Source organism: Nelusetta ayraudi, unplaced genomic scaffold (assembly GCF_046127955.1).
Source record: "Nelusetta ayraudi isolate G7.1 ecotype Tasmania unplaced genomic scaffold, CSIRO-AGI_Nayr_v1 ptg000045l, whole genome shotgun sequence".
In the NCBI taxonomy this organism is placed as follows: domain Eukaryota; kingdom Metazoa; phylum Chordata; class Actinopteri; order Tetraodontiformes; family Monacanthidae; genus Nelusetta; species Nelusetta ayraudi.
The window spans coordinates 3,227,690-3,246,944 of record NW_027466095.1 but is presented as its reverse complement, the minus strand read 5'-3'; the positions used below and the strand labels follow the sequence as shown (position 1 = coordinate 3,246,944).

At 46.8% G+C, this 19,255-nt stretch overlaps 17 non-coding genes across 17 annotated transcripts; all 17 read right to left on the bottom strand.

The window, feature by feature from the left end:
* Nucleotides 1-3,532: 3,532 nt before the first annotated feature.
* LOC142894931 (U1 spliceosomal RNA) lies at nt 3,533-3,696 on the bottom strand. Its single transcript, XR_012928123.1, has one exon. It is a non-coding gene; the product is annotated as a U1 spliceosomal RNA (small nuclear RNA).
* A 730-nt stretch (nt 3,697-4,426) lies between these two features.
* LOC142894890 (U2 spliceosomal RNA) lies at nt 4,427-4,617 on the bottom strand. The gene has a single exon (XR_012928085.1). It is a non-coding gene; the product is annotated as a U2 spliceosomal RNA (small nuclear RNA).
* A 792-nt stretch (nt 4,618-5,409) lies between these two features.
* Nucleotides 5,410-5,573, bottom strand: LOC142894940 (U1 spliceosomal RNA). The gene has a single exon (XR_012928132.1). It is a non-coding gene; the product is annotated as a U1 spliceosomal RNA (small nuclear RNA).
* A 730-nt stretch (nt 5,574-6,303) lies between these two features.
* LOC142894889 (U2 spliceosomal RNA) lies at nt 6,304-6,494 on the bottom strand. Its single transcript, XR_012928084.1, has one exon. It is a non-coding gene; the product is annotated as a U2 spliceosomal RNA (small nuclear RNA).
* A 792-nt stretch (nt 6,495-7,286) lies between these two features.
* LOC142894928 (U1 spliceosomal RNA) lies at nt 7,287-7,450 on the bottom strand. The gene has a single exon (XR_012928120.1). It is a non-coding gene; the product is annotated as a U1 spliceosomal RNA (small nuclear RNA).
* Nucleotides 7,451-8,180: 730 nt separating this feature from the next.
* On the bottom strand, nt 8,181-8,371 carry LOC142894887 (U2 spliceosomal RNA). The gene has a single exon (XR_012928082.1). It is a non-coding gene; the product is annotated as a U2 spliceosomal RNA (small nuclear RNA).
* Nucleotides 8,372-9,163: 792 nt separating this feature from the next.
* On the bottom strand, nt 9,164-9,327 carry LOC142894927 (U1 spliceosomal RNA). The gene has a single exon (XR_012928119.1). It is a non-coding gene; the product is annotated as a U1 spliceosomal RNA (small nuclear RNA).
* Nucleotides 9,328-10,057: 730 nt separating this feature from the next.
* Nucleotides 10,058-10,248, bottom strand: LOC142894886 (U2 spliceosomal RNA). The gene has a single exon (XR_012928081.1). It is a non-coding gene; the product is annotated as a U2 spliceosomal RNA (small nuclear RNA).
* A 792-nt stretch (nt 10,249-11,040) lies between these two features.
* LOC142894926 (U1 spliceosomal RNA) lies at nt 11,041-11,204 on the bottom strand. The gene has a single exon (XR_012928118.1). It is a non-coding gene; the product is annotated as a U1 spliceosomal RNA (small nuclear RNA).
* Nucleotides 11,205-11,934: 730 nt separating this feature from the next.
* Nucleotides 11,935-12,125, bottom strand: LOC142894897 (U2 spliceosomal RNA). Its single transcript, XR_012928092.1, has one exon. It is a non-coding gene; the product is annotated as a U2 spliceosomal RNA (small nuclear RNA).
* Nucleotides 12,126-12,917: 792 nt separating this feature from the next.
* LOC142894925 (U1 spliceosomal RNA) lies at nt 12,918-13,081 on the bottom strand. The gene has a single exon (XR_012928117.1). It is a non-coding gene; the product is annotated as a U1 spliceosomal RNA (small nuclear RNA).
* Nucleotides 13,082-13,811: 730 nt separating this feature from the next.
* Nucleotides 13,812-14,002, bottom strand: LOC142894896 (U2 spliceosomal RNA). Its single transcript, XR_012928091.1, has one exon. It is a non-coding gene; the product is annotated as a U2 spliceosomal RNA (small nuclear RNA).
* A 792-nt stretch (nt 14,003-14,794) lies between these two features.
* LOC142894939 (U1 spliceosomal RNA) lies at nt 14,795-14,958 on the bottom strand. The gene has a single exon (XR_012928131.1). It is a non-coding gene; the product is annotated as a U1 spliceosomal RNA (small nuclear RNA).
* Nucleotides 14,959-15,688: 730 nt separating this feature from the next.
* On the bottom strand, nt 15,689-15,879 carry LOC142894901 (U2 spliceosomal RNA). Its single transcript, XR_012928096.1, has one exon. It is a non-coding gene; the product is annotated as a U2 spliceosomal RNA (small nuclear RNA).
* Nucleotides 15,880-16,671: 792 nt separating this feature from the next.
* LOC142894938 (U1 spliceosomal RNA) lies at nt 16,672-16,835 on the bottom strand. The gene has a single exon (XR_012928130.1). It is a non-coding gene; the product is annotated as a U1 spliceosomal RNA (small nuclear RNA).
* Nucleotides 16,836-17,565: 730 nt separating this feature from the next.
* On the bottom strand, nt 17,566-17,756 carry LOC142894900 (U2 spliceosomal RNA). Its single transcript, XR_012928095.1, has one exon. It is a non-coding gene; the product is annotated as a U2 spliceosomal RNA (small nuclear RNA).
* Nucleotides 17,757-18,548: 792 nt separating this feature from the next.
* LOC142894923 (U1 spliceosomal RNA) lies at nt 18,549-18,712 on the bottom strand. Its single transcript, XR_012928115.1, has one exon. It is a non-coding gene; the product is annotated as a U1 spliceosomal RNA (small nuclear RNA).
* Nucleotides 18,713-19,255: the final 543 nt, after the last annotated feature.

Genomic DNA, 19,255 nt, shown 5'->3' with positions numbered 1-19,255 from the left:
ATAGAGACCAGGGTTTTTCCGGACTGCAAGATGATTTGGCAAAGTATAAAAACTGCAATTTTTCAATGAAAGAATCTGCTGTTCTAAACGTGTCCACTTGATGTCGCAATATCGTTTCTGCTTCACAAACAAACATAATGGGGCTGAGCAAGTACATCCACTCACGTCTCCTATTGGCTACCCTCATTGCCCCAAAATGCCCAGAGTTGATACAGAGCAGTGTTGCCAACTTGCCGACTTTCTCATTCAATCTGGTGACTTTCCAACTCCCCATGGCGAGTGACAAATCTGTTGACTTTTCCTCGTGTTATTGGAGACTTTCCTGGTGTTTTGGAGACAGACATGAAAGCACGTATTGTTCCTCAGCTGTTGTTGTCAGCGAGCAGCGGGTGCTGCCACGAGCTCCTCCCTGCCCCAATGTAGTCACGAGTTGCGAGTCAAGCCGTGCGTTACGCGGCAGTCTTGGGCAATCACTGCGTTTTACTCACACAGCCTCAGTCACTTGCTCACCCTTAATTCCAACAGGAACTTATAGTCCAACAACAATCATCTCAAATAAGGTGGCTAAAACTAAGAGCTAAAGATATGCGACACTCAAAAGCAGCTGTGAGGCTCCGACGAGCCAAACCTCTTCACTAATCTACCATACTGTGCTTTGAAACACAACTCAACCATTTTTAGACACAATTCCAGGAAATGTCAATCATATAAAACAATACTATGTTCATGAAAATAATATTGGATAGATTATAGTCAATATATTTAATATAATTAAAAAATATATTTATATAAAAAAATTTACCGAAAACATATTTAAGGTGTTTTTAACTCTATCCCAATGTTTTCCTCCCATACAGCATCCATTGTGATCAAGTGCAAATGGTCAATTATGCAAATTAGAGTACACAATTTTACACACTACACCTTTGAAGTTTGACAGCCAACCACAAAGACTTGAAAACTTTTGTTACCTCTGTGAGAAGTTGGTGGAGGAAAAGTCCCGAAACAACACAGAATCAATGCATTTCAATGACATTGCTGATGCTTCCTACTTTTGCCACAACGTTGTCAAGGGAAACCCCTGAGTGCTCGATATACAGCAGATATACAGTGCATACACTATATATCAATCTATCTATCTCACCTTTTTTCCCTGTTAATAGGGTGTTTACTACTGTGGTGCCTTAAAAACAAGGTGTGTGGGTTTGTCATGAGCTCTAAATTATGATTCTTTGTGAACTTTTAATGTTTCCCCACTTCTTTTTCCTTAAATTGGTGTGTGGTGCATAAAAACGGGTGATGTGCCGCATGGAGATTGTGCAGGCCAGTATATTAATGAGGGTACATGTCCTTAACCAACTCACCGATCACTAACTTTACCCAAAGTCAACTTTGAGCCCAAGTGTGTGCGACTGGGTTACCTCTGACATCTGTTGAGCCGTGTTGCCTCGGGCCCCCAGCAGCACCATCGCCAGGGCCGATGAGATGCTGAAGGGGGAGAAGAAGATATTCTTGGTCTTGTCCTCGTCACTCAGCTTTCTCAACAAGTCCAGAGCGAAGGCTGTGTTGGCCTTGGAAAGAGGGAACGGTGTTGCCATTGTGTCTATGAATAAAGAAATAAGGGCAGAGGATTGAAATGCACTCCACGGACAAAAGTAGAATAAAATAGAATAGAATAGAATAGAAAGCCTTTATTAATCCTACATCAGGGAAATTTGCATCATTACAGCAATAAAAAGTAGTGCAAAGAGAAGTAAAAATATTGATTAAAAAGAAGTGCAAATAAAGATGGAATAAAAAGGAGAAGATATTACAACATATATACAAGATATTAACATGTTAGATGATAAATAAGTGTTTTATAGCACATTTATGAAATGTAACTTGGTCAACACCATGATGAATTTGCACAACATATATGCTCACAACAAAAATAAAACAACTCTGTAAACAAAAAAAGGAAGTAGGTTGCCAGCAGCCGAGACTTATTTTTGCCCAATCTGTTGAGTCCACAATAGTATCCAGAATATTAGTAATACAGAGACAAGAAGAAAAAGACAAACAACAAAACAAAATATGCTTTGTATTATTCCTCTTAATTGATTCACAAGTCAATTGCTTATCCTTATAATCATGAAATATTTTGACCTTTAATATTCAAAAAAAATAATAATAATTTCAACACATTTTCAAATCATCACTGAGCCCATTCCAAAATGTAACTCCCATAAAAGAAACACATCTATGTTTAACATGGGTCACATTGGTCCAGAGGGCAGATGACAGCCCTCTGGAGTCTGGATCTGCTCTAAGTTTCTTCCCACAGGGGAGTTTTTCCTGGCCTCTGACGCACTTGCTTGCTCTGGGGGCCCAGTTGGTTCCCTTTTCTCTGATTGTACAAAGCACTTTGAGACGTCTTTGGATGTGATTAAGCACTGAACAAATATAAGTTGATTGGTTCTCACATGACACAATTAAAGACACTCAACCCTCTTAACCCGCCACAAAGCAAATTGAAATGATTAATGACGCTACTAGGACAAAAGGAAACACTGACCAATATCTATCTTTACACTCATGCACATCTCTCACACTCTGGAATGGAATGTCTTGGTCTCAGTCTTAATCTTGTTTGTCCACGTTTCAACAACTAATACCTAAATCAGTGTCAATTGTTTAACTGTCGCCAAATCCTTTCTGGTTCCACCAGTGATTGGCCTTGATATTAGCCAAACGTCCGAGAAGCGATACCACGTCACTGGCGAGCACAGGGAGTCATTCCGCTCACAGCCACCCTCGCTCACGGCGCATCGCAGCAGCATTTACTTGGCCTCAACAACAACAAGGTGCTAAAAGTGTGGATGAACCTTCCATGGACAGTGAGCAGCAGAAGCCGCACACAAGTTGGCCAACCTAATGCAAGTGGATGCAGCTTAAAGTTAGTTCTGGCCACGTGACCACGTCCTGACCGATCCACAATGGCTTCCAACACCAAGTTTCCGTTCAAACTTCCTGCTACGTCTGGCAAGGAAATTGTCAGTCCGTGCAATCTTAACCCGCCACAAAACAAATTCAAATGATTAATGACGCTACTAGGACCAAAGGAAACACTGACCAATATCTATCTTGACACTCATGCACATCTCTCACACTCTGCAATGGAATGTCTTGGTCTCAGTCTTAATCTTGTTTGTCCATAATAATACCTAAATCAGTGTCAATTGTTTAACTGTCACCAAATCTTTTCTGGTTCCACCAGTGATTGGACACTGAAACTCAGGGAACAGAGAATGGGGAGAGAAAGTGGACACAAACGCAAGAGCTTTGTGTACAATCGAAACGGAGCCACGGAAACTTGGCCAGCAGCCTGATGAACGCAGCCAAGTGAGAAGCTGAACTTCAGTCAGAAAGCCTCTCAAGACAACATGTCATGATTCAAGAAGCCATCTGATCACGGGCATCGCGCACGCTGGACAGACAGCATTTCTTACTGGCGTACGAGAGAACGTACTCTTGCTTTTCAACATCTGATCAGGGGAGAGTGCGAACACAGTCCCCCACTACCAGAAATTATGCAGTCGAGATTCCCACATTTGGGGAATTCGCAGGGGTCAGCACAACCGGAGTGCAATGGTCGCGCCTCGCCCTGGGTGAACCACCTTCTTGATCATGGTGTCTCCCCTGCCAGGTAAGTATGAGTTGTCCATGGCTGACATGACCACGTCTTCCACAGTCATTGCGCGCTGGCTCACGGTGCTCGCCACGTGTTCACAGCCAAAGGCATGTCAGAAAGAAAAGCAATAGTTGATATTTGGTTGAATGAGAAAGAAATCTGTCCCAACCTCATGTCTCCCAAATAACAGATTTGTACGTGAGCAATCCTTTTTCCACAGTTCACTGCTGCATGACCACAACAAAAGGGAATTTGGAAAACCACTCATTTCATCCCATTTACCTCCAAAAGAATCAACAACTAAACCACCAGAGAAAGTGTGGCAAAAAGAGCTCCATTTGAAATCTGTGATGTGCGATTCCAGTGGGAAATTCAGAGAAAAGAAGAACATTCTGAATCGTCAAGGGGAAAAACAAAACAAATGACCACTCAACTAATTCATCGAGGAGTAGAAAACGCAACGCTAAAGCACTAGCTGCAATGCATACAGCGGGACGGCACCAAAGAAAAGGCAGCAGACTGCTTGATGCCGGACCAACAGCTGACAGGTCGCAGTGCAACGCCCTCTGCTGTTTACTACGGAGATGTGCTCTAAGTCAGAGGACTGCAGGGGACGTGAAATCATACTCTACCCATTGTGGGAATTGCGCACGGAAAGGCAACCCCGCATGTGCTATTACAGAAGCGCTCCAAACCGCCGATCAAATCTGACCTCAACCCCATCTAGTTGAGCTTGATTTTAGACAACGTAAGGAGGAGTGCACCGTTCCTGGAGATACTGCCATACCGGGTCAATGCGTGGAGTGGACGGAGCAAGCCCCTGTTCCATCTCCCTGGTCCAAAAATCAATTTAATATATGGTCCCCGGGTAGGGGACGTATCAGATATTAAACTGATAAGAACAGATACTACACTTGATCTTAGCCAAAAGGCCGAGAAGCGATACCACGTCACTGGCGAGCACAGGGAGTCATTCCGCTCACAGCCACCCTCGCTCACGGCGCATCGCGGCAGCATTTACTTGGCCTCAACAACAACAAGGTGCTAAAAGTGTGGATGAACCTTCCATGGACAGTGAGCAGCAGAAGCCGCACACAAGTTGGCCAACCTAATGCAAGTGGATGCAGCTTAAAGTTAGTTCTGGCCACGTGAGCACGTCCTGACCGATCCACAATGGCTTCCAACACCAAGTTTCCGTTCAAACTTCCTGCTACGTCTGGCAAGGAAATTGTCAGTCCGTGCAATCTTAACCCGCCACAAAACAAATTCAAATGATTAATGACGCTACTAGGACCAAAGGAAACACTGACCAATATCTATCTTGACACTCATGCACATCTCTCACACTCTGGAATGGAATGTCTTGGTCTCAGTCTTAATCTTGTTTGTCCATGTTTCAACAACTAATACCTAAATCAGTGTCAATTGTTTAACTGTCACCAAATCTTTTCTGGTTCCACCAGTGATTGGACACTGAAACTCAGGGAACAGAGAATGGGGAGAGAAAGTGGACACAAACGCAAGAGCTTTGTGTACAATCGAAACGGAGCCACGGAAACTTGGCCAGCAGCCTGATGAACGCAGCCAAGTGAGAAGCTGAACTTCAGTCAGAAAGCCTCTCAAGACAACATGTCATGATTCAAGAAGCCATCTGATCACGGGCATCGCGCACGCTGGACAGACAGCATTTCTTACTGGCGTACGAGAGAACGTACTCTTGCTTTTCAACATCTGATCAGGGGAGAGCGCGAACGCAGTCCCCCACTACCAGAAATTATGCAGTCCAGATTCCCACATTTGGGGAATTCGCAGGGGTCAGCACAACCGGAGTGCAATGGTCGCGCCTCGCCCTGGGTGAACCACCTTCTTGATCATGGTGTCTCCCCTGCCAGGTAAGTATGAGTTGTCCATGGCTGACATGACCACGTCTTCCACAGTCATTGCGCGCTGGCTCACGGTGCTCGCCACGTGTTCACAGCCAAAGGCATGTCAGAAAGAAAAGCAATCGTTGATATTTGGTTGAATGAGAAAGAAATCTGTCCCAACCTCATGTCTCCCAAATAACAGATTTGTACGTGAGCAATCCTTTTTCCACAGTTCACTGCTGCATGACCACAACAAAAGGGAATTTGGAAAACCACTCATTTCATCCCATTTACCTCCAAAAGAATCAACAACTAAACCACCAGAGAAAATGTGGCAAAAAGAGCTCCATTTGAAATCTGTGATGTGCGATTCCAGTGGGAAATTCAGAGAAAAGAAGAACATTCTGAATCGTCAAGGGGAAAAACAAAACAAATGACCACTCAACTAATTCATCGAGGAGTAGAAAACGCAACGCTAAAGCACTAGCTGCAATGCATACAGCGGGACGGCACCAAAGAAAAGGCAGCAGACTGCTTGATGCCGGACCAACAGCTGACAGGTCGCAGTGCAACGCCCTCTGCTGTTTACTACGGAGATGTGCTCTAAGTCAGAGGACTGCAGGGGACGTGAAATCATACTCTACTCATTGTGGGAATTGCGCACGGAAAGGCAACCCCGCATGTGCTATTACAGAAGCGCTCCAAACCGCCGATCAAATCTGACCTCAACCCCATCTAGTTGAGCTTGATTTTAGACAACGTAAGGAGGAGTGCACCGTTCCTGGAGATACTGCCATACCGGGTCAATGCGTGGAGTGGACGGAGCAAGCCCCTGTTCCATCTCCCTGGTCCAAAAATCAATTTAATATATGGTCCCCGGGTAGGGGACGTATCAGATATTAAACTGATAAGAACAGATACTACACTTGATCTTAGCCAAAAGGCCGAGAAGCGATACCACGTCACTGGCGAGCACAGGGAGTCATTCCGCTCACAGCCACCCTCGCTCACGGCGCATCGCGGCAGCATTTACTTGGCCTCAACAACAACAAGGTGCTAAAAGTGTGGATGAACCTTCCATGGACAGTGAGCAGCAGAAGCCGCACACAAGTTGGCCAACCTAATGCAAGTGGATGCAGCTTAAAGTTAGTTCTGGCCACGTGAGCACGTCCTGACCGATCCACAATGGCTTCCAACACCAAGTTTCCGTTCAAACTTCCTGCTACGTCTGGCAAGGAAATTGTCAGTCCGTGCAATCTTAACCCGCCACAAAACAAATTCAAATGATTAATGACGCTACTAGGACCAAAGGAAACACTGACCAATATCTATCTTGACACTCATGCACATCTCTCACACTCTGGAATGGAATGTCTTGGTCTCAGTCTTAATCTTGTTTGTCCATGTTTCAACAACTAATACCTAAATCAGTGTCAATTGTTTAACTGTCACCAAATCTTTTCTGGTTCCACCAGTGATTGGACACTGAAACTCAGGGAACAGAGAATGGGGAGAGAAAGTGGACACAAACGCAAGAGCTTTGTGTACAATCGAAACGGAGCCACGGAAACTTGGCCAGCAGCCTGATGAACGCAGCCAAGTGAGAAGCTGAACTTCAGTCAGAAAGCCTCTCAAGACAACATGTCATGATTCAAGAAGCCATCTGATCACGGGCATCGCGCACGCTGGACAGACAGCATTTCTTACTGGCGTACGAGAGAACGTACTCTTGCTTTTCAACATCTGATCAGGGGAGAGCGCGAACGCAGTCCCCCACTACCAGAAATTATGCAGTCGAGATTCCCACATTTGGGGAATTCGCAGGGGTCAGCACAACCGGAGTGCAATGGTCGCGCCTCTCCCTGGGTGAACCACCTTCTTGATCATGGTGTCTCCCCTGCCAGGTAAGTATGAGTTGTCCATGGCTGACATGACCACGTCTTCCACAGTCATTGCGCGCTGGCTCACGGTGCTCGCCACGTGTTCACAGCCAAAGGCATGTCAGAAAGAAAAGCAATAGTTGATATTTGGTTGAATGAGAAAGAAATCTGTCCCAACCTCATGTCTCCCAAATAACAGATTTGTACGTGAGCAATCCTTTTTCCACAGTTCACTGCTGCATGACCACAACAAAAGGGAATTTGGAAAACCACTCATTTCATCCCATTTACCTCCAAAAGAATCAACAACTAAACCACCAGAGAAAATGTGGCAAAAAGAGCTCCATTTGAAATCTGTGATGTGCGATTCCAGTGGGAAATTCAGAGAAAAGAAGAACATTCTGAATCGTCAAGGGGAAAAACAAAACAAATGACCACTCAACTAATTCATCGAGGAGTAGAAAACGCAACGCTAAAGCACTAGCTGCAATGCATACAGCGGGACGGCACCAAAGAAAAGGCAGCAGACTGCTTGATGCCGGACCAACAGCTGACAGGTCGCAGTGCAACGCCCTCTGCTGTTTACTACGGAGATGTGCTCTAAGTCAGAGGACTGCAGGGGACGTGAAATCATACTCTACTCATTGTGGGAATTGCGCACGGAAAGGCAACCCCGCATGTGCTATTACAGAAGCGCTCCAAACCGCCGATCAAATCTGACCTCAACCCCATCTAGTTGAGCTTGATTTTAGACAACGTAAGGAGGAGTGCACCGTTCCTGGAGATACTGCCATACCGGGTCAATGCGTGGAGTGGACGGAGCAAGCCCCTGTTCCATCTCCCTGGTCCAAAAATCAATTTAATATATGGTCCCCGGGTAGGGGACGTATCAGATATTAAACTGATAAGAACAGATACTACACTTGATCTTAGCCAAAAGGCCGAGAAGCGATACCACGTCACTGGCGAGCACAGGGAGTCATTCCGCTCACAGCCACCCTCGCTCACGGCGCATCGCGGCAGCATTTACTTGGCCTCAACAACAACAAGATGCTAAAAGTGTGGATGAACCTTCCATGGACAGTGAGCAGCAGAAGCCGCACACAAGTTGGCCAACCTAATGCCAGTGGATGCAGCTTAAAGTTAGTTCTGGCCACGTGAGCACGTCCTGACCGATCCACAATGGCTTCCAACACCAAGTTTCCGTTCAAACTTCCTGCTACGTCTGGCAAGGAAATTGTCAGTCCGTGCAATCTTAACCCGCCACAAAACAAATTCAAATGATTAATGACGCTACTAGGACCAAAGGAAACACTGACCAATATCTATCTTGACACTCATGCACATCTCTCACACTCTGGAATGGAATGTCTTGGTCTCAGTCTTAATCTTGTTTGTCCATGTTTCAACAACTAATACCTAAATCAGTGTCAATTGTTTAACTGTCACCAAATCTTTTCTGGTTCCACCAGTGATTGGACACTGAAACTCAGGGAACAGAGAATGGGAAGAGAAAGTGGACACAAACGCAAGAGCTTTGTGTACAATCGAAACGGAGCCACGGAAACTTGGCCAGCAGCCTGATGAACGCAGCCAAGTGAGAAGCTGAACTTCAGTCAGAAAGCCTCTCAAGACAACATGTCATGATTCAAGAAGCCATCTGATCACGGGCATCGCGCACGCTGGACAGACAGCATTTCTTACTGGCGTACGAGAGAACGTACTCTTGCTTTTCAACATCTGATCAGGGGAGAGCGCGAACGCAGTCCCCCACTACCAGAAATTATGCAGTCGAGATTCCCACATTTGGGGAATTCGCAGGGGTCAGCACAACCGGAGTGCAATGGTCGCGCCTCGCCCTGGGTGAACCACCTTCTTGATCATGGTGTCTCCCCTGCCAGGTAAGTATGAGTTGTCCATGGCTGACATGACCACGTCTTCCACAGTCATTGCGCGCTGGCTCACGGTGCTCGCCACGTGTTCACAGCCAAAGGCATGTCAGAAAGAAAAGCAATAGTTGATATTTGGTTGAATGAGAAAGAAATCTGTCCCAACCTCATGTCTCCCAAATAACAGATTTGTACGTGAGCAATCCTTTTTCCACAGTTCACTGCTGCATGACCACAACAAAAGGGAATTTGGAAAACCACTCATTTCATCCCATTTACCTCCAAAAGAATCAACAACTAAACCACCAGAGAAAATGTGGCAAAAAGAGCTCCATTTGAAATCTGTGATGTGCGATTCCAGTGGGAAATTCAGAGAAAAGAAGAACATTCTGAATCGTCAAGGGGAAAAACAAAACAAATGACCACTCAACTAATTCATCGAGGAGTAGAAAACGCAACGCTAAAGCACTAGCTGCAATGCATACAGCGGGACGGCACCAAAGAAAAGGCAGCAGACTGCTTGATGCCGGACCAACAGCTGACAGGTCGCAGTGCAACGCCCTCTGCTGTTTACTACGGAGATGTGCTCTAAGTCAGAGGACTGCAGGGGACGTGAAATCATACTCTACCCATTGTGGGAATTGCGCACGGAAAGGCAACCCCGCATGTGCTATTACAGAAGCGCTCCAAACCGCCGATCAAATCTGACCTCAACCCCATCTAGTTGAGCTTGATTTTAGACAACGTAAGGAGGAGTGCACCGTTCCTGGAGATACTGCCATACCGGGTCAATGCGTGGAGTGGACGGAGCAAGCCCCTATTCCATCTCCCTGGTCCAAAAATCAATTTAATATATGGTCCCCGGGTAGGGGACGTATCAGATATTAAACTGATAAGAACAGATACTACACTTGATCTTAGCCAAAAGGCCGAGAAGCGATACCACGTCACTGGCGAGCACAGGGAGTCATTCCGCTCACAGCCACCCTCGCTCACGGCGCATCGCGGCAGCATTTACTTGGCCTCAACAACAACAAGGTGCTAAAAGTGTGGATGAACCTTCCATGGACAGTGAGCAGCAGAAGCCGCACACAAGTTGGCCAACCTAATGCAAGTGGATGCAGCTTAAAGTTAGTTCTGGCCACGTGAGCACGTCCTGACCGATCCACAATGGCTTCCAACACCAAGTTTCCGTTCAAACTTCCTGCTACGTCTGGCAAGGAAATTGTCAGTCCGTGCAATCTTAACCCGCCACAAAACAAATTCAAATGATTAATGACGCTACTAGGACCAAAGGAAACACTGACCAATATCTATCTTGACACTCATGCACATCTCTCACACTCTGGAATGGAATGTCTTGGTCTCAGTCTTAATCTTGTTTGTCCATGTTTCAACAACTAATACCTAAATCAGTGTCAATTGTTTAACTGTCACCAAATCTTTTCTGGTTCCACCAGTGATTGGACACTGAAACTCAGGGAACAGAGAATGGGGAGAGAAAGTGGACACAAACGCAAGAGCTTTGTGTACAATCGAAACGGAGCCACGGAAACTTGGCCAGCAGCCTGATGAACGCAGCCAAGTGAGAAGCTGAACTTCAGTCAGAAAGCCTCTCAAGACAACATGTCATGATTCAAGAAGCCATCTGATCACGGGCATCGCGCACGCTGGACAGACAGCATTTCTGACTGGCGTACGAGAGAACGTACTCTTGCTTTTCAACATCTGATCAGGGGAGAGCGCGAACGCAGTCCCCCACTACCAGAAATTATGCAGTCGAGATTCCCACATTTGGGGAATTCGCAGGGGTCAGCACAACCGGAGTGCAATGGTCGCGCCTCGCCCTGGGTGAACCACCTTCTTGATCATGGTGTCTCCCCTGCCAGGTAAGTATGAGTTGTCCATGGCTGACATGACCACGTCTTCCACAGTCATTGCGCGCTGGCTCACGGTGCTCGCCACGTGTTCACAGCCAAAGGCATGTCAGAAAGAAAAGCAATAGTTGATATTTGGTTGAATGAGAAAGAAATCTGTCCCAACCTCATGTCTCCCAAATAACAGATTTGTACGTGAGCAATCCTTTTTCCACAGTTCACTGCTGCATGACCACAACAAAAGGGAATTTGGAAAACCACTCATTTCATCCCATTTACCTCCAAAAGAATCAACAACTAAACCACCAGAGAAAATGTGGCAAAAAGAGCTCCATTTGAAATCTGTGATGTGCGATTCCAGTGGGAAATTCAGAGAAAAGAAGAACATTCTGAATCGTCAAGGGGAAAAACAAAACAAATGACCACTCAACTAATTCATCGAGGAGTAGAAAACGCAACGCTAAAGCACTAGCTGCAATGCATACAGCGGGACGGCACCAAAGAAAAGGCAGCAGACTGCTTGATGCCGGACCAACAGCTGACAGGTCGCAGTGCAACGCCCTCTGCTGTTTACTACGGAGATGTGCTCTAAGTCAGAGGACTGCAGGGGACGTGAAATCATACTCTACCCATTGTGGGAATTGCGCACGGAAAGGCAACCCCGCATGTGCTATTACAGAAGCGCTCCAAACCGCCGATCAAATCTGACCTCAACCCCATCTAGTTGAGCTTGATTTTAGACAACGTAAGGAGGAGTGCACCGTTCCTGGAGATACTGCCATACCGGGTCAATGCGTGGAGTGGACGGAGCAAGCCCCTATTCCATCTCCCTGGTCCAAAAATCAATTTAATATATGGTCCCCGGGTAGAGGACTTATCAGATATTAAACTGATAAGAACAGATACTACACTTGATCTTAGCCAAAAGGCCGAGAAGCGATACCACGTCACTGGCGAGCACAGGGAGTCATTCCGCTCACAGCCACCCTCGCTCACGGCGCATCGCGGCAGCATTTACTTGGCCTCAACAACAACAAGGTGCTAAAAGTGTGGATGAACCTTCCATGGACAGTGAGCAGCAGAAGCCGCACACAAGTTGGCCAACCTAATGCAAGTGGATGCAGCTTAAAGTTAGTTCTGGCCACGTGAGCACGTCCTGACCGATCCACAATGGCTTCCAACACCAAGTTTCCGTTCAAACTTCCTGCTACGTCTGGCAAGGAAATTGTCAGTCCGTGCAATCTTAACCCGCCACAAAACAAATTCAAATGATTAATGACGCTACTAGGACCAAAGGAAACACTGACCAATATCTATCTTGACACTCATGCACATCTCTCACACTCTGGAATGGAATGTCTTGGTCTCAGTCTTAATCTTGTTTGTCCATGTTTCAACAACTAATACCTAAATCAGTGTCAATTGTTTAACTGTCACCAAATCTTTTCTGGTTCCACCAGTGATTGGACACTGAAACTCAGGGAACAGAGAATGGGGAGAGAAAGTGGACACAAACGCAAGAGCTTTGTGTACAATCGAAACGGAGCCACGGAAACTTGGCCAGCAGCCTGATGAACGCAGCCAAGTGAGAAGCTGAACTTCAGTCAGAAAGCCTCTCAAGACAACATGTCATGATTCAAGAAGCCATCTGATCACGGGCATCGCGCACGCTGGACAGACAGCATTTCTGACTGGCGTACGAGAGAACGTACTCTTGCTTTTCAACATCTGATCAGGGGAGAGCGCGAACGCAGTCCCCCACTACCAGAAATTATGCAGTCGAGATTCCCACATTTGGGGAATTCGCAGGGGTCAGCACAACCGGAGTGCAATGGTCGCGCCTCGCCCTGGGTGAACCACCTTCTTGATCATGGTGTCTCCCCTGCCAGGTAAGTATGAGTTGTCCATGGCTGACATGACCACGTCTTCCACAGTCATTGCGCGCTGGCTCACGGTGCTCGCCACGTGTTCACAGCCAAAGGCATGTCAGAAAGAAAAGCAATAGTTGATATTTGGTTGAATGAGAAAGAAATCTGTCCCAACCTCATGTCTCCCAAATAACAGATTTGTACGTGAGCAATCCTTTTTCCACAGTTCACTGCTGCATGACCACAACAAAAGGGAATTTGGAAAACCACTCATTTCATCCCATTTACCTCCAAAAGAATCAACAACTAAACCACCAGAGAAAATGTGGCAAAAAGAGCTCCATTTGAAATCTGTGATGTGCGATTCCAGTGGGAAATTCAGAGAAAAGAAGAACATTCTGAATCGTCAAGGGGAAAAACAAAACAAATGACCACTCAACTAATTCATCGAGGAGTAGAAAACGCAACGCTAAAGCACTAGCTGCAATGCATACAGCGGGACGGCACCAAAGAAAAGGCAGCAGACTGCTTGATGCCGGACCAACAGCTGACAGGTCGCAGTGCAACGCCCTCTGCTGTTTACTACGGAGATGTGCTCTAAGTCAGAGGACTGCAGGGGACGTGAAATCATACTCTACCCATTGTGGGAATTGCGCACGGAAAGGCAACCCCGCATGTGCTATTACAGAAGCGCTCCAAACCGCCGATCAAATCTGACCTCAACCCCATCTAGTTGAGCTTGATTTTAGACAACGTAAGGAGGAGTGCACCGTTCCTGGAGATACTGCCATACCGGGTCAATGCGTGGAGTGGACGGAGCAAGCCCCTATTCCATCTCCCTGGTCCAAAAATCAATTTAATATATGGTCCCCGGGTAGAGGACGTATCAGATATTAAACTGATAAGAACAGATACTACACTTGATCTTAGCCAAAAGGCCGAGAAGCGATACCACGTCACTGGCGAGCACAGGGAGTCATTCCGCTCACAGCCACCCTCGCTCACGGCGCATCGCGGCAGCATTTACTTGGCCTCAACAACAACAAGGTGCTAAAAGTGTGGATGAACCTTCCATGGACAGTGAGCAGCAGAAGCCGCACACAAGTTGGCCAACCTAATGCAAGTGGATGCAGCTTAAAGTTAGTTCTGGCCACGTGAGCACGTCCTGACCGATCCACAATGGCTTCCAACACCAAGTTTCCGTTCAAACTTCCTGCTACGTCTGGCAAGGAAATTGTCAGTCCGTGCAATCTTAACCCGCCACAAAACAAATTCAAATGATTAATGACGCTACTAGGACCAAAGGAAACACTGACCAATATCTATCTTGACACTCATGCACATCTCTCACACTCTGGAATGGAATGTCTTGGTCTCAGTCTTAATCTTGTTTGTCCATGTTTCAACAACTAATACCTAAATCAGTGTCAATTGTTTAACTGTCACCAAATCTTTTCTGGTTCCACCAGTGATTGGACACTGAAACTCAGGGAACAGAGAATGGGGAGAGAAAGTGGACACAAACGCAAGAGCTTTGTGTACAATCGAAACGGAGCCACGGAAACTTGGCCAGCAGCCTGATGAACGCAGCCAAGTGAGAAGCTGAACTTCAGTCAGAAAGCCTCTCAAGACAACATGTCATGATTCAAGAAGCCATCTGATCACGGGCATCGCGCACGCTGGACAGACAGCATTTCTGACTGGCGTACGAGAGAACGTACTCTTGCTTTTCAACATCTGATCAGGGGAGAGCGCGAACGCAGTCCCCCACTACCAGAAATTATGCAGTCGAGATTCCCACATTTGGGGAATTCGCAGGGGTCAGCACAACCGGAGTGCAATGGTCGCGCCTCGCCCTGGGTGAACAACCTTCTTGATCATGGTGTCTCCCCTGCCAGGTAAGTATGAGCTGTCCATGGCTGACATGACCACGTCTTCCACAGTCATTGCGCGCTGGCTCACGGTGCTCGCCACGTGTTCACAGCCAAAGGCATGTCAGAAAGAAAAGCAATAGTTGATATTTGGTTGAATGAGAAAGAAATCTGTCCCAACCTCATGTCTCCCAAATAACAGATTTGTACGTGAGCAATCCTTTTTCCACAGTTCACTGCTGCATGACCACAACAAAAGGGAATTTGGAAAACCACTCATTTCATCCCATTTACCTCCAAAAGAATCAACAACTAAACCACCAGAGAAAATGTGGCAAAAAGAGCTCCATTTGAAATCTGTGATGTGCGATTCCAGTGGGAAATTCAGAGAAAAGAAGAACATTCTGAATCGTCAAGGGGAAAAACAAAACAAATGACCACTCAACTAATTCATCGAGGAGTAGAAAACGCAACGCTAAAGCACTAGCTGCAATGCATACAGCGGGACGGCACCAAAGAAAAGGCAGCAGACTGCTTGATGCCGGACCAACAGCTGACAGGTCGCAGTGCAACGCCCTCTGCTGTTTACTACGGAGATGTGCTCTAAGTCAGAGGACTGCAGGGGACGTGAAATCATACTCTACCCATTGTGGGAATTGCGCACGGAAAGGCAACCCCGCATGTGCTATTACAGAAGCGCTCCAAACCGCCGATCAAATCTGACCTCAACCCCATCTAGTTGAGCTTGATTTTAGACAACGTAAGGAGGAGTGCACCGTTCCTGGAGATACTGCCATACCGGGTCAATGCGTGGAGTGGACGGAGCAAGCCCCTATTCCATCTCCCTGGTCCAAAAATCAATTTAATATATGGTCCCCGGGTAGGGGACGTATCAGATATTAAACTGATAAGACCAGATACTACACTTGATCTTAGCCAAAAGGCCGAGAAGCGATACCACGTCACTGGCGAGCACAGGGAGTCATTCCGCTCACAGCCACCCTCGCTCACGGCGCATCGCGGCAGCATTTACTTGGCCTCAACAACAACAAGGTGCTAAAAGTGTGGATGAACCTTCCATGGACAGTGAGCAGCAGAAGCCGCACACAAGTTGGCCAACCTAATGCAAGTGGATGCAGCTTAAAGTTAGTTCTGGCCACGTGAGCACGTCCTGACCGATCCACAATGGCTTCCAACACCAAGTTTCCGTTCAAACTTCCTGCTACGTCTGGCAAGGAAATTGTCAGTCCGTGCAATCTTAACCCGCCACAAAACAAATTCAAATGATTAATGACGCTACTAGGACCAAAGGAAACACTGACCAATATCTATCTTGACACTCATGCACATCTCTCACACTCTGGAATGGAATGTCTTGGTCTCAGTCTTAATCTTGTTTGTCCATGTTTCAACAACTAATACCTAAATCAGTGTCAATTGTTTAACTGTCACCAAATCTTTTCTGGTTCCACCAGTGATTGGACACTGAAACTCAGGGAACAGAGAATGGGGAGAGAAAGTGGACACAAACGCAAGAGCTTTGTGTACAATCGAAACGGAGCCACGGAAACTTGGCCAGCAGCCTGATGAACGCAGCCAAGTGAGAAGCTGAACTTCAGTCAGAAAGCCTCTCAAGACAACATGTCATGATTCAAGAAGCCATCTGATCACGGGCATCGCGCACGCTGGACAGACAGCATTTCTGACTGGCGTACGAGAGAACGTACTCTTGCTTTTCAACATCTGATCAGGGGAGAGCGCGAACGCAGTCCCCCACTACCAGAAATTATGCAGTCGAGATTCCCACATTTGGGGAATTCGCAGGGGTCAGCACAACCGGAGTGCAATGGTCGCGCCTCGCCCTGGGTGAACAACCTTCTTGATCATGGTGTCTCCCCTGCCAGGTAAGTATGAGCTGTCCATGGCTGACATGACCACGTCTTCCACAGTCATTGCGCGCTGGCTCACGGTGCTCGCCACGTGTTCACAGCCAAAGGCATGTCAGAAAGAAAAGCAATAGTTGATATTTGGTTGAATGAGAAAGAAATCTGTCCCAACCTCATGTCTCCCAAATAACAGATTTGTACGTGAGCAATCCTTTTTCCACAGTTCACTGCTGCATGACCACAACAAAAGGGAATTTGGAAAACCACTCATTTCATCCCATTTACCTCCAAAAGAATCAACAACTAAACCACCAGAGAAAATGTGGCAAAAAGAGCTCCATTTGAAATCTGTGATGTGCGATTCCAGTGGGAAATTCAGAGAAAAGAAGAACATTCTGAATCGTCAAGGGGAAAAACAAAACAAATGACCACTCAACTAATTCATCGAGGAGTAGAAAACGCAACGCTAAAGCACTAGCTGCAATGCATACAGCGGGACGGCACCAAAGAAAAGGCAGCAGACTGCTTGATGCCGGACCAACAGCTGACAGGTCGCAGTGCAACGCCCTCTGCTGTTTACTACGGAGATGTGCTCTAAGTCAGAGGACTGCAGGGGACGTGAAATCATACTCTACCCATTGTGGGAATTGCGCACGGAAAGGCAACCCCGCATGTGCTATTACAGAAGCGCTCCAAACCGCCGATCAAATCTGACCTCAACCCCATCTAGTTGAGCTTGATTTTAGACAACGTAAGGAGGAGTGCACCGTTCCTGGAGATACTGCCATACCGGGTCAATGCGTGGAGTGGACGGAGCAAGCCCCTATTCCATCTCCCTGGTCCAAAAATCAATTTAATATATGGTCCCCGGGTAGGGGACGTATCAGATATTAAACTGATAAGACCAGATACTACACTTGATCTTAGCCAAAAGGCCGAGAAGCGATACCACGTCACTGGCGAGCACAGGGAGTCATTCCGCTCACAGCCACCCTCGCTCACGGCGCATCGCGGCAGCATTTACTTGGCCTCAACAACAACAAGGTGCTAAAAGTGTGGATGAACCTTCCATGGACAGTGAGCAGCAGAAGCCGCACACAAGTTGGCCAACCTAATGCAAGTGGATGCAGCTTAAAGTTAGTTCTGGCCACGTGAGCACGTCCTGACCGATCCACAATGGCTTCCAACACCAAGTTTCCGTTCAAACTTCCTGCTACGTCTGGCAAGGAAATTGTCAGTCCGTGCAATCTTAACCCGCCACAAAACAAATTCAAATGATTAATGACGCTACTAGGACCAAAGGAAACACTGACCAATATCTATCTTGACACTCATGCACATCTCTCACACTCTGGAATGGAATGTCTTGGTCTCAGTCTTAATCTTGTTTGTCCATGTTTCAACAACTAATACCTAAATCAGTGTCAATTGTTTAACTGTCACCAAATCTTTTCTGGTTCCACCAGTGATTGGACACTGAAACTCAGGGAACAGAGAATGGGGAGAGAAAGTGGACACAAACGCAAGAGCTTTGTGTACAATCGAAACGGAGCCACGGAAACTTGGCCAGCAGCCTGATGAACGCAGCCAAGTGAGAAGCTGAACTTCAGTCAGAAAGCCTCTCAAGACAACATGTCATGATTCAAGAAGCCATCTGATCACGGGCATCGCGCACGCTGGACAGACAGCATTTCTGACTGGCGTACGAGAGAACGTACTCTTGCTTTTCAACATCTGATCAGGGGAGAGCGCGAACGCAGTCCCCCACTACCAGAAATTATGCAGTCGAGATTCCCACATTTGGGGAATTCGCAGGGGTCAGCACAACCGGAGTGCAATGGTCGCGCCTCGCCCTGGGTGAACCACCTTCTTGATCATGGTGTCTCCCCTGCCAGGTAAGTATGAGTTGTCCATGGCTGACATGACCACGTCTTCCACAGTCATTGCGCGCTGGCTCACGGTGCTCGCCACGTGTTCACAGCCAAAGGCATGTCAGAAAGAAAAGCAATAGTTGATATTTGGTTGAATGAGAAAGAAATCTGTCCCAACCTCATGTCTCCCAAATAACAGATTTGTACGTGAGCAATCCTTTTTCCACAGTTCACTGCTGCATGACCACAACAAAAGGGAATTTGGAAAACCACTCATTTCATCCCATTTACCTCCAAAAGAATCAACAACTAAACCACCAGAGAAAATGTGGCAAAAAGAGCTCCATTTGAAATCTGTGATGTGCGATTCCAGTGGGAAATTCAGAGAAAAGAAGAACATTCTGAATCGTCAAGGGGAAAAACAAAACAAATGACCACTCAACTAATTCATCGAGGAGTAGAAAACGCAACGCTAAAGCACTAGCTGCAATGCATACAGCGGGACGGCACCAAAGAAAAGGCAGCAGACTGCTTGATGCCGGACCAACAGCTGACAGGTCGCAGTGCAACGCCCT